This window comes from Ambystoma mexicanum, chromosome 2q (assembly GCF_040938575.1).
Source record: "Ambystoma mexicanum isolate Mex_15411 chromosome 2q, UKY_AmexF1_1, whole genome shotgun sequence".
NCBI classification, from domain to species: Eukaryota; Metazoa; Chordata; class Amphibia; order Caudata; family Ambystomatidae; genus Ambystoma; species Ambystoma mexicanum.
The window spans coordinates 1,462,164,818-1,462,180,171 of NC_090924.1; positions in this window are offsets into that span (position 1 = coordinate 1,462,164,818).

Genomic DNA, 15,354 nt, shown 5'->3' on the forward strand with positions numbered 1-15,354 from the left:
GCATGGTGTAATGCCTGTATTTCCTGTGGGTGGTCAGGCCTTGTCTGGTTAGGGCATGGTGTAATGCCTGTATTTCCTGTGGGTGGTCAGGCCTTGTCTGGCTAGGGCATGGTGTAATGCCTGTATTTCCTGTGGGTGGCCAGGCCTTGTCTGGCTAGGGCATAGAGTATTGCCTGTATTTCCTGTGCATGGTCAGGCCTTGTCTGGCTAGGGCATAGTGCATTGCCCGCATTTCCTGAGGATGGGCAGGCCTTGTCTGGCTAGGGCATAGTGCATTGCCTGTATTTCCTGTGCATGGTCAGGCCTTGTCTGGCTAGGGCATAGTGCATTGCCCGCATTTCCTGAGGATGGGCAGGCCTTGTCTGGCTAGGGCATAGTGTATTGCCCATATTTCCTGTGGATGGCTAGGCCTTGTCTGGCTAGGGTGAGTGTTCTGTTCTTGAGGTGTCTAGTCCACGTTTGTTCGACTTGCGATTGGCAGAGCCAAACACCAAGTTATTTGATCTCCTTGGTAACTGTGTGTTTTTTCCCTGCTAGGTGCAATCGTAGAGACGCATTTTATTTGACAGTGCAGTGTCCCAGTGACACTACTTGAGTTTTCTTCACATTTATTTTCACTTTGTTCTTTATGAAGTTATCAAGGCTGTTCAGCCTTTTTTGGTGGCCAACCTGGGTTTTATTCATAATTACAATGCCGTCCGCTTATAGTATATATGGTACAGGTGTTGTGTTTAATCTCGGCGGATTGTGTGAAGCAATGATTTGGTTTTCGCTACTGTCGAAGTAAGAGGTAAAAGTTAAAAGGAGGAGCGGCCAGGGGACATCCTTGTTTGAGTCCGTTTGTTGTGTTAATCGTTGAGGACAGAAGTCTGTCATTTGTTAGTCGGAAATGTCGAAAATGTAGTTAAAAAGTGCCGGCCATTCTGACGCCGCCGCCTTCCGTGCCTGGCTATTTAGAAGGGGTGCTCCTACACCCTATGGTTTCGGAAGCAAGAATCAAGCCTCTTCTGTAATGGGTTTGACTAAATATTAGCACTGATCTGACCCCCCCCCCCCCCCCATAAACAGGTTTCCTACTCTCCTGCCTCCAGGGACAGAGCTGAAAATGGGTGCAATTCATTGAATACTTGCAACTAGGTTTAAATCTCGCTCATCGACGATATTCCCAGGAAAAGATAACTGGGCACTTTTAGACTGTACAGGTCAATCGGACCTGGGCACTAACACCATTGCTTGCTGGGGTACCAAAGCAGTTTGGGGCTGTGAACCATATCTGAGCTGGTGAGAAGATCGGGCCCAGAGATCTCTGGTGACCAAGTCTAGACTGGATATCCTCCCCATGGCTACATTGACTCATAAATGAGAGAAAGGGGGACCAGCACGCAGTCCTTACTGCCAAAGTGGGGACAAACCCCCGCCCACTTTACGTTCTTCTTCCCCTGTACCAGCCCCCCCAGAGAAACATTTATCAAAAGCCAGTTAGGGGCTTATGGGTCGAGACAGACCGCAGGTCCAAGGAGGCTCCAAACAGCTGTGCTTTGTATTGGCTCCGAATCAGAAATATGGTCCTGTCTAAAAGACTTAGTGCCCACCCGTGTGGCACCCTTCATGCCAAGTGAACCAGGGGAATGGGATGGCATGACGCTTGACGGGCTGCTATTTTTATTTGTGAGTGAATTCATATGAGTACTTTCCTTTTTAAGCGGTTTTATCTCGGGTATCTTTGTAAAGTATATATTGGATTCATTCTTTTGGCGGCTCTTGGCATTGTCCTGCGTACAACATCTGGATTAGGAGAGCGGCCATTAGGCCAGTTAGGAGCCACCACGTGATTCTAGGGCACTATGATTGGAGGCTGTTGCTGTGGCCAGGACAGCATTTTAAAGAATGTGCGCCGGCTTTTATATTCTGGCCTGATCCTAAGCCTCTTCTCGTGATATTTGAATGGTTGCCTCTTTCTGGGTGGGTTCCCAGAGCCACGTCTCCTTTTTATGGAGTGAGTGGGGCCGCGTGGGGATGGAGGAAGTAGCGTTGGCGGCCCAGCAGCGCGCCCTGCTGTAGGGTTGGAAACATGATGAATGGGGTGCGGGGGTTTCTTCAGGACCCGAGCCAGACCCGGCCCATTACAGACCCCATGTGCTGACGGGAGCATGGCCTGTGGCCGGGCCCCCGCACCCTCCACGTGGAAGTGTTGAGCAGATGAAGGGGGCCCTCAGTAGCTGATGAATGTGAATATGACCCCTTTGCCCTTCCAGCCCCGAAGCACCCCCTCGGCCTGCACCCACCCCCTCCTCATAGAGAGGGCCCAAGGTGCCCCCAACCTCTGCTGTGAGGGAGACCCTACAGAGCACGTGGCCTGTGATCAGCATGCCCCCCCTCACAGAGAGGGCCCAGGGTGCCCCCCAACCTCTGCTGTGAGGGAGACCCTACAGAGCACGTGGCCTGTGATCAGCATGGCCCCCCACCCCCCTCCTCACAGAGAAGGCCCAGGGTGCCCCCCGACCTCTGCTGTGAGGGAGACCCTACAGAGCACGTGGCCTGTGATCAGCATGGCCCCCCGCCCCCCTCCTCACAGAAAAGTCCCGGGATGCACCCCCAACCTCTGCTATGAGGGAGACCCTACAGAGCACGTGGCCTGTGATCAGCATGGCTCCCCACCCCCCCTCCTCACAGAGAAGGCCCAGGGTGCCCCCCAACCTCTGCTGTGAGGGAGACCCTACAGAGCACGTGGCCTGTGATCAGCATGGCCCCCCGCCCCCCCTCCTCACAGAAAAGGCCCAGGGTGCCCCCCGACCTCTGCTGTGAGGGAGACCCTACAGAGCACGTGGCCTGTGATCAGCATGGCCCCCCACCCGCCCTCCTCACAGAGAAGGCCCGGGGTGCACCGCCAACCTCTGCTATGAGGGAGACCCGACAGAGCACGTGGCCTGTGATCAGCATGGCCCCCCGCCCCCCCTCCTCACAGAAAAGGCCCAGGGTGCCCCCCGACCTCTGCTGTGAGGGAGACCCTACAGAGCACGTGGCCTGTGATCAGCATGGCCCCCCTCCTCACAGAGAAGGCCCAGGGTGCACCCCCAACCTTTGCTGTGACCTGTGATCAGCATGGCCCCCCGCCCTCCCTCCTCACAGAAAAGGCCCAGGGTGCCCCCCGACCTCTGCTGTGAGGGAGACCCTAAAGAGCACGTGGCCTGTGATCAGCATGGCCCCCGTCCCCCCTCCTCATAGAGAAGGCCCAGGGTGCACCCCAACCCCTGCTGTGAGGGAGCCTCTACAGAGCATGTGGCCTGTGATCAGCATGGCCCCCCACCCCCCTCCTCACAGAGAGGACCCAGGGTGCCCCCAACCTCTGCTGTGAGGGAGACCCTACAGAGCACGTGGCCTGTGATCAGCATGCCCCCCCTTCTCACAGAGAAGGCCCAGGGTGCCCCCCGACCTCTGCTGTGAGGGAGACCCTACAGAGCACGTGGCCTGTGATCAGCATGCCCCCCACCCCCCTCCTCACAGAGAGTACCCAGGGTGCCCCCGACCTCTGCTGTGAGAGAGACCCTACAGAGCACGTGGCCTGTGATCAGCATGGCCCCCCACCCCCCTCCTCACAGAGAAGGCCCAGGGTGCCCCCCAACCTCTGCTGTGACCTGTGATCAGCATGGCCCCCCGCCCCCCTCCTCACAGAGAGGGCCCAGGGTGCACCCCCAACCTCTGCTGGGGCCTGTGATCAGCATGGCCCCCCGCCCCCCTCCTCACAGAGAAGGCCCAGGGGGCCCCCCACCCTCTGCTGCAAGGAAGACCCTACAGAGCACGTGGCCTGTGATCAGCATGGCCCCCACCCCCCTCCTCACAGAGAAGGCCCAGGGTGCACCCCAACCCCTGCTGTGAGGGAGCCCCTACAGAGCATGTGGCCTGTGATCAGCATGGCCCCCACCCCCTCCTCACAGAGAGGGCCCAGGATGCACCCCAAACCCTCTGCTGTGACCTGTGATCAGCCTGGCCCCCCGCCCCCCTCATCGCAGAGAAGGCCCAGGGGGGCCCCCCCCCTCTGCTGTAAGGGAGACCCTACAGAGCACGTGGCCTGTGATCAGCACAGAGAGGGCCCAGGGTGCACCCCCAACCTCTGCTGTGACCTGTGATCAACATGGCCCCTCACCCCCTCCTCTCAGAGAGGGCCCAGTGTGCACCCCCAACCTTTGCTGTGACCTGTGATCAGCATGGCCCCCCGCCCTCCCTCCTCACAGAGAAGGCCCAGGGCCCCCCCCCCACCCTCTGCTGCAAGGAAGACCCTACAGAGCACGTGGCCTGTGATCAGCATGGCCCCCGTCCCCCCTCCTCACAGAGAAGGCCCAGGGTGCACCCCAACCCCTGCTGTGAGGGAGCCCCTACAGAGCATGTGGCCTGTGATCAGCATGGCCCCCCACCCCCCTCCTCACAGAGAGGACCTAGGGTGCCCCCCGACCTCTGCTGTGAGGGAGACCCTACAGAGCACGTGGCCTGTGATCAGCATGCCCCCCCACCCCCCTCCTCACAGAGAGTACCCAGGGTGCCCCCGACCTCTGCTGTGAGGGAGACCCTACAGAGCACGTGGCCTGTGATCAGCATGGCCCCCCACCCCCCTCCTCACAGAGAAGGCCCAGGGTGCCCCCCAACCTCTGCTGTGACCTGTGATCAGCATGGCCCCCCGCCCCCCTCCTCACAGAGAGGGCCCAGGGTGCACCCCCAACCTCTGCTGTGACCTGTGATCAGCATGGCCCCCCGCCCCTCCCTCCTCACAGAGAAGGCCCAGGGCCCCCCCCCCACCCTCTGCTGCAAGGAAGACCCTACAGAGCACGTGGCCTGTGATCAGCATGGCCCCCCACCCCCCTCCTCACAGAGAAGGCCCAGGATGCACCCCCAACCTCTGCTCAGACCTATGAACAGCCTGGCCCCCCTCCATGGCCCCACCCCCGATCTGACGGAAGGCCTAACGGTGGTGTCTGCACACTTTCCTGCCTTGGGGCCCACTTTATGTTAAATATGAGAGCTTGTGGGTTAGAGGAAGTAGCAGGGCCCCTTGATCTCTCTCCCATGTGAGGGTAGGGGTGTGGGGGCTGCGGGGGCTCTTGTAACTGCGGTTCCACGTTGCCTGGTCGCATTAACAGGAACTCTGGCCCCTTTCTCAGAGAGAACATACTGCTGTCTAACCCTCCACAGAGGAAAGGGGGCGACTTTACTGTAATTGTGGCTGCGGTCCTGAGCGCACTTGGTCCTGGGACAAGAATGCCCCCACGCAGCGCCCAGCCCAGCCTCGCAGCGCTGCAGAGCCCTGCGGCAGACACCCCCGGACGGATGTCTGTGGCTTGCTACCTTTCTGGGGCAGAGCTGGGGGCATTCCGACTATGGCCCCCAGCCACAGTCCTTCCTGGCTGCATTGCTCTGAGCCCCCCCCAGGATGAGACGGGAACAGCAGTGCAGTACAGCCGCTTCCACGTCACCCGGGAGATTTCACTGCAAGGCCTTCTCACCCCCCACCCCCACCCCCACATGCTCTGAAAAGTAGTGCAGCGCACAGCCAGGGCGGGCCCTAGGATTTGGGGGTCAAGTGCGGGCCCCTTAATTTGCATGAAGTGACATCACATGATAATGGCCACTAGTATGTAGGGAGCAGCGAAAAGATTGACATGTATGTAGAAGGGTCACCTATGGTCAAGTTTCAGTGACGGTGGACGGTGCTGCTAGTAACTTCTCTCATTTCCCCCTGGATCAGGGATTACGGGATTGGCGGGTGAATGCCTACCTGGGTGGCCCATTACCAACACAGCTGCTATCCTGAAGAGCTGGAAGGGGGACGGGCCTGTACTGTTGGTTGCAGCCGACGATCACCCCAACACGTGCTAGGGCTAGTTGGGGGGCTGTCACAGTCTATTTATATTTCATTATATTCTTTTGCACCATCAATGTTACACGCAGTTAACTCTTCTTCACATCTGAAACCACACACTTAAGGACTGCTGTGAGAATGAGCTGCCTCCTGTCCCCCCTACCCTGGCATGCGATTACTAACTCCCCATCCTTTCCAATCACTCCCCTGGCATGCAAGTACTAACTCCCCATCCCTTCCAATCACTCCCCTGGCATGCAAGTACTACCTCCCCACCCCTTCCAATCACCCCCTGGCATGCAAGTACTACCTCCCCACCCCTTCCAATCACTCCCCTGGCATGCAAGTACTACCTCCCCATCCCTTCCAATCACCCCCCTGGCATGCAAGTACTACCTCCCCACCCCTTCCAATCACCCCCTGGCATGCAAGTACTACCTCCCCACCCCTTCCAATCACCCCCTGGCATGCAAGTACTACCTCCCCACCCCTTCCAATCACCCCCCTGGCATGCAAGTACTACCTCCCCATCCCTTCCAATCACTCCCCTGGCATGCAAGTACTACCTCCCCATCCCTTCCAATCACCCCCCTGGCATGCAAGTACTACCTCCCCACCCCTTCCAATCACCCCCCTGGCATGCAAGTACTACCTCCCCACCCCTTCCAATCACCCCCCTAACATGCAAGTACTACCTCCCCATCCCTTCCAATCACTCCCCTGGCATGCAAGTACTAACTCCCCATCCCTTCCAATCACCCCCCTGGCATGCAAGTACTACCTCCCCACCCCTTCCAATCACCCCCCTGGCATGCAAGTACTACCTCCCCACCCCTTCCAATCACCCCCCTGGCATGCAAGTACTACCTCCCCACCCCTTCCAATCACTCCCCTGGCATGCAAGTACTACCTCCCCACCCCTTCCAATCACTCCCCTGGCATGCAAGTACTACCTCCCCACCCATTCCAATCACTCCCCTGGCATGCCAGTACTACCTCTCCACCCCTTGCAATCACTCCCCTGGCATGCAAGTACTACCTCCCCACCCCTTCCAATCACCCCCCTGGCATGCAAGTACTACCTCCCCATCCCTTCCAATCACTCCCCTGGCATGCAAGTACTACCTCCCCATCCCTTCCAATCACCCCCCTGGCATGCAAGTACTACCTCCCCACCCCTTCCAATCACCCCCTGGCATGCAAGTACTACCTCCCCACCCCTTCCAATCACCCCCTGGCATGCAAGTACTACCTCCCCACCCCTTCCAATCACCCCCCTGGCATGCAAGTACTACCTCCCCATCCCTTCCAATCACTCCCCTGGCATGCAAGTACTACCTCCCCATCCCTTCCAATCACCCTCCTGGCATGCAAGTACTACCTCCCCACCCCTTCCAATCACCCCCCTGGCATGCAAGTACTACCTCCCCACCCCTTCCAATCACCCCCCTGGCATGCAAGTACTACCTCCCCACCCCTTCCAATCACTCCCCTGGCATGCAAGTACTACCTCCCCACCCCTTCCAATCACTCCCCTGGCATGCAAGTACTACCTCCCCACCCATTCCAATCACTCCCCTGGCATGCCAGTACTACCTCTCCACCCCTTGCAATCACTCCCCTGGCATGCAAGTACTACCTCCCCACCCCTTCCAATCAGTCCCCTGGCATGCAAGTACTAACTCCCCACCCCTTCCAATCACTCCCCTGGCATGCAAGTACTACCTCCCCAACCCTTGCAATCACTCCCCTGGCATGCACGTACTACCTCCCCATCCCTTCCAATCAGTCCCCTGGCATGCAAGTACTATCTCCCCATCCCTTCCAATCAGTCCCCTGGCATGTAGGTACTACCACCCCTTCCAATCACTCCCCTGGCATGCAAGTACTACCTCACCATCCCTTAAAAGCACTCCCCTGGCATGCAATTACTACCTCCCCATCCCTTCCAATCACTCCCCTGGCATGCAAGTACTAACTCCCCATCCCTTCCAATCACTCCCCTGGCATGCAATTACTACCTCCCCATCCCTTCCAATCACTCCCCTGGCATGCAAGTACTAACTCCCCATCCCTTCCAATCACTCCCCTGGCATGCAAGTACTACCTCCCCACCCCTTCCAATCACTGCCCTGGCATGCAAGTACTACCTCCCCATCCCTTCCAACCACCCCCTGGCATGCAAGTACTACCTCCCCACCCCTTCCAATCACTCCCCTGGCATGCAAGTACTACCTCCCCACCCCTTGCAATCAGTCCCCTGGCATGCAAGTACTACCTCCCCACCCCTTCCAATCACTCCCCTGGCATGCGATTACTAACTCCCCATCCCTTCCAATCACTCCCCTGGCATTCAAGTACTACCTCCCCACCCCTTCCAATCACTCCCCTGGCATGCAAGTACTACCTCCCCACCCCTTCCAATCACTCCCCTGGCATGCAGGTACTACCTCCCCATCCCTTGCAATCACTCCCCTGGCATGCAAGTACTACCTCCCTATCCCTTAAAATCACTCCCCTGGCATGCAATTACTACCTCCCCATCCCTTCCAATCACTCCCCTGGCATGCAAGTACTAACTCCCCATCCCTTCCAATCACTCCCCTGGCATGCAAGTACTACCTCCCCATCCCTTCCAATCACTCCCCTGGCATACAAGTACTACCTCTGCATGCTTCCAATCACTCCCCTGGCATGCGATTACTAACTCCCCATCCCTTCCACTCACTCCCCTGGCATGCAAGTACTACCTCTGCATGCTTCCAATCACTCCCCTGGCATGCGATTACTAACTCCCCATCCTTTCCAATCATTCCCCTGGCATGCAAGTACTACTTCCCCATCCCTTCCAATCACTCCCCTGGCATGCAAGTACTACCTCCCCATCCCTTCCAATCACTCCCCTGGCATGCAAGTAATACCTCCCCATCCCTTAAAATCACTCCCCTGGCATGCAATTACTACCTTCCCATCCCTTCCAATCACTCCCCTGGCATGCAAGTACTACCTCCCCACCCCTTCCAATCACTCCCCTGGCATGCAAGTACTACCTCCCCACCCCTTCCAATCAGTCCCCTTGCATGCAAGTACTACCTCCCCACTCCTTCCAATCAGTCCCATGGCATGCAAGTACTACCTCCCCATCCCTTCCAATCACTCCCCTGGCATGAAAGTACTAACTCCCCATCCCTTCCAATCACTCCCCTGGCATCCAAGTACTAACTCCCCATCCCTTCCAATCACCCCCTGGCATGCAAGTACTACCTCCCCACCCCTTACAATCACTCCCCTGGCATGCAAGTACTAACTCCCCATCCCTTTCAATCACTCTCATGGCATGCTCCCAATCACTCTCTTGGCATGCAAGTACTAACTTGTGATTGCAAGCTACTCCATCCTGCATGCTGAAGCGTGGGCAAGCTACCCCATCATGCATGCTGAAGTGTGGGCAAGCTACCCCATCCTTCATGCCGAAGCGTGGGCAAGCTACCCCATCCTGCATGCTGAAGCGTGGGCAAACTACCCCATCCTGCATGCTGAAGCATGGGCAAGCTACTCCATCCTGCATGCTGAAGTGTGGGCAAGCTACCCCATCATGCATGCCAAAGCATGGGCAAGCTACTCCATCCTGCATGCTGAAGTGTGGGCAAGCTACCCCATCCTGCATGCCGAAGCGTGGGCAAGCTACCCCATCCTGCATGCTGAAGCGTGGGCAAACTACCCCATCCTGCATGCTGAAGCGTGGGCAAGCTACCCCACCCTGCATGCTGAAGCGTGGGCAAGCTACCCCACCCTGCATGCTGAAGCGTGGGCAAGCTACCCCACCCTGCATGCTGAAGCGTGGGCAAACTACCCCATCCTGCATGCTGAAGCGTGGGCAAGCTACCGCATCTTACATGCTGAAGCGTGGGCTCCCCGTGCGCTCAAAGGGCACTGTAGAAAGTTTAGCTACTCTGAGCACGCAGCCCACAATGCAACCTGCAAAAAGAGGGAGTCAGCGGCACCCTCTGTGTGGGGCCCATCAGGGCGGGCCCAAGTGCAGGCGCACATGCTGCCCACGCCTATTGCCGGCCCTGCCTACCGCACACTTACCCACTCACTGGAAGTCCACTGGGCTGTAGACCCTGGCACCCAGGGGCCACAGCAATACACTGGGGCCAATTCACTACAAGAAATGCACAAGCGCTCAAATATTATTATTATTATTATTATTATTATTATTATTTATTTAGTTGATTTAATCAATTCAATGATTTTTACAAAACATTGTAGAAGTAGAAAGAAAACTGAAAATGAACAATGATGTAGGTAGAAGTTGATTCGAAGAAGAGACGAAGGAAAAGAAGGAAGAGAAGAGAGCTGAAACAAGCAGAAGAAGGAAGGAAGCAGAGGTAGAAAAGTAGAAAGCAGAGAAACAGTGAGGATAAAGGTGAAAATGAGGAAATAGGAGTAGAAGTGAGAAAGAAGCATTTTTGTAAAGGAACGTTTATGTAAAGAGGCATTTCTGTAAGTCCAGTAAGTTTTTTTTTTTTTTTTTTGCAGGTTCCTAGAATAGTTCTGCGGTCGCTCAAGTTGTTATTTAGCAGCTAACTCTACTAGGTTTTGAGTAGCTGACTCTGCTGGCCATTTTGACAGGATAGCTTTAAGAGTTTGTGTGGTGGCAGTTGTCCAAGTTGTTCTTTCTCCGCTCATCAGGCGGCTCCACCATACTTCCTCTTCCTTCGTATAAGACGCAGAGAGGTGTGCTAACAAACATTTCTCGCCTATTTCTTTTGTTCCAGGGCAGTTTAGTAGCAAATGGCGTATGGTTTCCACCTCTGCTTCGTTTTCACAGAAACGACATGAGTCTGAGGTGCTTTGCCATCTCAGCTTTAAAATCTCATTTGTTGCCAACAAGTTTAATCGTGCTCTCAAAAACAAGTTTCTGGCTGGTTTGCTAGGGAACTTGGTCAGGTAGTTTGGGACCGAGTTCAGTTTGGTTTGATATGGCGGAAGGTGGCTGACTGATTTCGCTTTTGTAGCAGTGTCTGAGGTTTTAATCCAGTCAAGCTCGGCCATTCTCCTTTTTATTTTTTTCGGGTACCGGACAAGGTCATCCTCTGAGAACTGGATTTCTAGCAGTTTTGCTTTGCATGCTGCTTCCCAAGAGTTTAGCACGTTGCAGCGTGCGGCTGTTGTTTCTGCTCGTATTGTGGCTAGTAAGTGCGGACAATCCTGGAGCAACGTTTTCCTGTATAATGACATTGCTTTGATCTCTGTAGTCCCTCCCAGAGAGAAAAGACCTAGCTCTCTTCTAATTAAAGGCATTGATGTGGACTTTGGGAGGCCTAGTACCGTACGCCAGAAATGACCCTCTAATTTCAGCCACAGGTGTCCAGGTGTGTGTGGCAGGGCTTCCGCTGCGTAGGTAAGGGACGGAACCACTTTTGCGCGATAGAATTTGATCACTGGGAGCAAGGTAAATCGTCCGAATTTCTTATCCAGCGCGCAGGCTTGTGCCGCCAATTTGGTCGCCTTGGCCATTAACGAGCTCTGTAGGGTTGAGTTTGTGTTCGAACAGTCGAGCATTATTCCCAGGTATTTAAAGTTATGGACTTTTTCTAGGGCGACCCCCTCCAGATGCCAGGATGTTTTTTCTTTTGGTCGTTTCCTTTTTTCTAGGACCAGGATCTTTGTCTTCGATACGTTGATGGTAAGATTGTTTTCTCTGGTCTAAGTAGCCAGGTTGTCTAACTGGCGCTGGAGGCCAATCGGAGTCAAGTCCATTAGTATAAGGTCGTCTGCGTATAATAACCTTGTAGTTTTCTGGCTTCCCATCGACGGGGGGGGAAAGAGCGAATGGGTAGTTCAGATTCCATGAAGTCACCAAGATATGCGATGAAGAGGGCCGGGGCTAATGGACAGCCCTATTTTACCCCTCTTTCCACAGAAATTTCCGCTGACAACAAACCCGCTTGGTTCAGCCTTACGCGGAGCTTAGTGTCTTTGTGGAGCGCTTGGATCGGTTGAAGGATGTCAGTTGGACAGTTCCAGAGTCTCAGCTTTTCCCACAATTTCGCTCTGTTTACCTGATCAAAGGCTTGCGCCAGATCTACAAACGCAAGGAAGACGCGTGGCCCACCTCCAAGAACTTTGCTTTTTAAAGCGCTAAGAAACAAGATGTTAGTCACCGTCCCATTGTCTTTGGTGAAGCCCGTTTGAAACGGGTCGGCACACACAGCGTGCTTTGCCCATCTCTGGAAATGTTGTAAAAGTAGTGCCCCAAAGACTTTGCCGATGGTATCAAGTAGCGCTATAGGGCGGTAATTTTTCAGATCTTCCTTTCGCCCTTTTTTGAATATGGGCACCACAGTAGATGAGGTCCATGACGCCGGAATTTGTCTGGATTGTTTGCAGCGTTTGAAAATCTCACTGATCAATAATGTCCATTCTTTTACATTTTGTTTTAAGTCAAAGTTGGTGATACCGTCCGGGCCCGGGGCTCGCAATGGTTTGAGCCTTTGGAGGACCTTTGTTATTTCTACTTTGTCGCTCAAATCAGCCCAGGACTCCAATTTGATGTCGATTTCGAGAGGAATTTGGGCCAACGGTGACTGGAACAGATTTTTGTAGAAATTTGTCCACTCTGCCTCGCTTATTGGGTTGATTTGAGCCGTTTCCAGTGGAGCAGATGAAGATTTTAACAGGGCCCAAAACTCCAGTGGATGATAACCACAAACCAGCTTCAACATAGTTTCCGCGTCCTGTTGATATAGATGGAGCCTGTGTTGTCTGATCCAGGTTTTGTAGGCTTTCTTGATCTTTGGTAAGCTGTCTTGATTTTCTGGAGATGGATAAATGCGGAGCTTTCTTTGCGCTTTCCTCACTAATCGCCTTTTTTCCACTAGTTCACGGCTGTACCCGTGTGGGTGAGGTTGGTTTCTGCATCCAGAGCTGTTTGATTTAGATATAAATGGTACCAGTAGAGGTTGATAATCTGGTACTAGAGGGGCTTGCTGTTTACAAAGGTCAGTTCCTTTTTTTTTTATAGTAGTCCTGTATCTTTAGAATTGAAGCCGCCGAGAGTTTTAGGCGGTTTTGCTGGTTATTTGTCTCCACTTGTGCGATCAAGTGTAGATTCTCCTTTGGACAGCTCTTCCACTTTACGGCCAGCAGGTTGTGATCACTGGTTGTAGACTTTAGGACATTGAACGAGCAGGTTAAAGTTGCCAGTGGTCTGCTTACGAAGATGTGGTCAATATTCGCTTGAGAGTTACCTCGTTCCCAAGTCGGTGGTCTGTTGTCTCTGGAGAATAATTCGCCGGCACAGAGCAGGTCTCTAGAGGACATCAAGGTCAGCCACTATGATCCACGTCTTTTCCTAGGCGATGGGGGAGGTATAGCGGAAGAGACTGTCTCCTGAGGGGACCAGGTGGCGTTAAGATCGCCACAGAGGATTAACAAGGCCTCTGGACAGTTTCCGAGAGCTTCGTCAATGGTCTCTCCGATCAGGGCTATGAACGCGGAGTCGCTCAGAGCTATGGGGTTCCAGTAGACATTCATAACAACCTTGAGCCGCTGGGAGGGGGACCCCGTTTCCCCCACTGACTGGTCCCAGCTTATCTCGATGGCTAGAAGGTAAGTAGTGGAACGCAGTATTTTCTTTGGATGTAATCCACAGCCTCCGCGAATGGCTGTTATGAGACCGGATGATGGCCGGCCAAAAATACCTTTAATTGCTGGAGCGCAGGCAATGTCGTATCCGTCCATGACTGGGCGTGCTGTCATCCAGGACTCTTGTAAACAGATTATATCAAAACCTCCAAGGTTTAGGTCTCCTTTCTTTGTCAAGTGTTGAAATCCACATATGTTCCATGACCCCAGGGATAGCTCTCCTTTCCCAGCAACTTGTCTGGTAGAAAGGGGAGCGCAGGGGTATTTGACGGATTGCTATTTATTCTTGCTAAGCGTCAGGGCCTTCGGTAGCCAAGCCCATAGTTGCGCTAAAGGGGCAGGTTTAGAGGTTTGTGTAAGGCCTGGATCGTTTGCTTTAAAAGATTGAGTAATGATGTGTTGGATTTTTAACGTGGTCCTGCCGGGACTCTTCCTATTCCCAGGGGATCTTTATAGACTGGTTGACTTCGTTGCACTTCATTCACAGGTGAATGAGTAACTGTTTCTAGGTGAGGACTCAGAGATATGCTCCGTGTGTTACTGGCCGGGGAAGGTTGATCTTTGGTTGGGAATTGTTGTTTCTGGCGTTTCCGCTCCGTGTTTCTCTGGGGCAATTCCAGTTTGTCGCTTGATTTCGTGAGGAGAGAAGATTATTTGGACCAAACCGTCTCAGATGTTTTCCTTTTTGAGATGGAATCAGCGCTCTCTTCAAGTTCGAACAGGTCGAACCCCAGCTTCAGTAGGTTTTCGGCTGCTTCCGAGATCATGATTTTTGCCCAGTTTGTGTGGACATAGAGGTAGGCACTAGCGATTTTCCCTTCGTGAAAAGGCTCTACTCGGGCAAGATCTTTGGTTTCCACACGTCTGAGCGATGGGACACATTTGAAAAGTTGTAGCATGAAGCCTCTTTTTAGCACCACGTATTTCTTATTGTCCGGCAATTGTTCAATCTTAAAGCTACGTTCTGTTTTGGGTAGGCGAGCCACTGTCCGGGGAGTTTGCTTAGGACTGGATTTGAAAGTGTTTCTAGTACTGTTTTCTTTTTTGGAAGTTTCTGGGTGTATTTGCCTTTCTGATGGCCGTTTGGCCCGAGTTGCGTGTACCCATCGTGCTGTAGAGGCGTTTTCAAGAACGGGGGGCGAGGCAGAATTCGTTTTTCGCCTGCAGGGGGAAAGAGAAGGACTTTGTGGGCTCTTTCCCTTCTTTTGTTTGAATTTGGTTCGTTGTCCTTTGATTGGGTCCTGATGGGGCACTGCCCCCAGCAAGGCTTTTTTGTAAGCTTCTTGCACCGATTTTCTAGGGTTTGGAAGGGTGAAGATACCTCATTACCAGACTGAGGTTGGCTGCTGTCTTCCTGATCATCGGATAGCGAATAGACGCTGAGGTTTCGCAGCTCTTCGACCACGTCGGGGCCTGACACCTTGGATCCTTTTGGACTGCCTCTGACGGGTTCTCCTCTTCTTCTGTGTGAATTGTCCTGCAGAGCAAATAATTCCGATGGTTTCGGGCAAAGGTGGTTCTCCGTCCAGATACGAGGGTCCGCTTTCTTTATGGGTAACTCCTCTTGGGTCCCATTAGATTGAATGTAGGTAAAGTTTACTGTTTTCCCAGTTTGGAGACTCCCAATTCCTTTATTCGCAGGAGTTTTTTCTTTTCCTTTAGTTTCATTAGTCGGATCGATCTCTGATAAGACGGAGATGTTTCCGTTGCAAATAGCACCATTTGTGGTAACGGTTGCCTTCTTTTGTTTCTTCCCCGTGGTGCCTCTCTCAGAGAGACCTGCCCCTGATGCTTCCATTGGTAGAGGAGTCGGCCGCACCTTTGGGGTCTGGGCGCAGGCGACGAATAGT